The sequence below is a fragment of the Etheostoma spectabile genome, chromosome 6 (genome assembly GCF_008692095.1).
Source record: "Etheostoma spectabile isolate EspeVRDwgs_2016 chromosome 6, UIUC_Espe_1.0, whole genome shotgun sequence".
NCBI classification, from domain to species: domain Eukaryota; kingdom Metazoa; phylum Chordata; class Actinopteri; order Perciformes; family Percidae; genus Etheostoma; species Etheostoma spectabile.
In genome coordinates, this window is record NC_045738.1 from 23,729,142 (window position 1) to 23,731,183 (window position 2,042).

Below are 2,042 nucleotides of genomic sequence, written 5' to 3' on the forward strand. Positions count from 1 at the left end.
AACCGAAATAAAAGGAAAAACAAAATTAAAATGAATTCACTCATTTCAAAACTCTAATAAGTGGTTTGGAAGCAGATTTTCTTGATGGTGCTAGGCTAACTGTTTCTTTGTGCTAAGCTAAGCTAAGCTAAAGATGTTCTTCCAATCTTTGTGCTCACCTTATATTCATATTATTCTCATTTGGGAACCAAAAACAAAATCTTTCCCAAAATGTGTATTACTGTTTATACATATAAGGATAACATGTTTAAATATATATATTTTTTTTAATCACAGAGGAAAGTATAAATAAATATTATTTTTGCATATTAATTACCATGGCTGATATACAGTATATGGCATTTAAACTGGTCAGATATAGTTATGGGACCAGGTTTCTGCGTATTACTTTGGTTGAAGGGCATAAAAGCAAAGCCGTGGACACATGGACATCACACCACATTCAGACAGGAGTATAAGGCACAGGGACTAGTGCTTAAAATAATAATAATAAAAAAAAAAAAAAAAAGATACAAGTTTTAAGCACTTCTGCCACATTGAAACTGTAGTTTCACATTTTACAAAAATGAAATAACCCGGAACAGCGATGTTTTTTATCACAATCGTACAATTACCGCAACATTGCACAGCCGATAAGCTCTGGCGGTTCTCTGTCTCGGTTCCGTCAGTGCCGACTTATCGTTTGTGTCGTGTGTGCTTGTTGTTTAAGAGCATCACTGCCGACAGACAACCCCCAGGAGACTCGGTCTGGAGTTACGCTCTGTAAAGATGTCTGTTGTGCTGGTTTTTTAGAGCAAAAGATGTGTAAAACAAAAAAACAACAAAAACAAGCCATATTCAAACCCCTGAGTTTCAGGACAAATACTGAGGTCACATAAGGGTATTTACACTGTTCAACATACTATCCTCAACTTTATCCTCAGTACTCCTTTTCCCATTGGTGGAGCTTCATTTTGGTAGGTAAGTACATGACGTGGGTGGTTGCAGTCAAACAGCAGTGACAGACAATAGACAATAGACAGGGCCCTACCGGCGCAAAGCCAGACGTGTCTTTGATATTTTAAGACCGTCCTGCGTCCATGTCGTTTCATTAGCAAATGCACCTGCGCCCATCTGTGCGCCCATGGGCGTGCTGGTCTTACAGGGAGGTGCGTTCAGGTGCGTTCTGGGCGTCTTGCTATCTTGGGGCAATGGGAAGTGATTGCGCCTTTGACCAAAAACCTGGTCTGAAGTCAATACAACATTTACTTGTAATTCCAACAGCGCATTAGTAAAAATGTGCCTAGGCTCGTGCACAGCGTGCACACTATGCTTGTTACACACACACACACACACCAAGAAGCACAGCAGCACACACATGTGAAAGATTAAAAAAAATAAAAAATAAGACGGTGTATATAATCCGTCATCATAATAGCAATGCGCCAAGGTACAAACGCACCTGGCTTTTAAAAGGAGATGACATTCTGATTGGTTGATTACATGTTACGCCCAAAACACACCTATGATTAATGAAGACAATAGGTACAACCCTTTTGAACCATGCGCCTGGCAAACGGACCCTTTTTTCCACCGTCTAACTAGCAAAAGTGGATTTGGGCACGCCCTAAACGCACCTGCGCCGTGCGCTCCACGCCGCGTGCGTAGGGCCCTCAGTGTGAACGGCAACAGGAAAGCATGCAACATTATGAAAGCATTGTGAAACCGGTGGCTTTCACGCTTTATCAATCATGTTTGGCGACAAAACTTATTATTGCCTTGAAATTACAAAGCCAAAATAATGGCTAAGGAAAAGAACCTAAGAACCTAAGATCCTAGCAATCCAACTGCCGTTAACTCTGGCCTTGGTCGTCTGACGTGATTTGTTTTCTTACTTAGACAGAATGAATTGTTGAAAAGTCTCCAAAAAAACATAGCAATAAAACACCCTGTTTATTTAGGTTTTGTATCACACGTTTGATAAAGAAGGCCAACACAGACCTTTTCTAATTAGGGTTTTTTCCTGGGTAAGGGTTTACACGGCTTAGCCGCAGCGCCTAAGG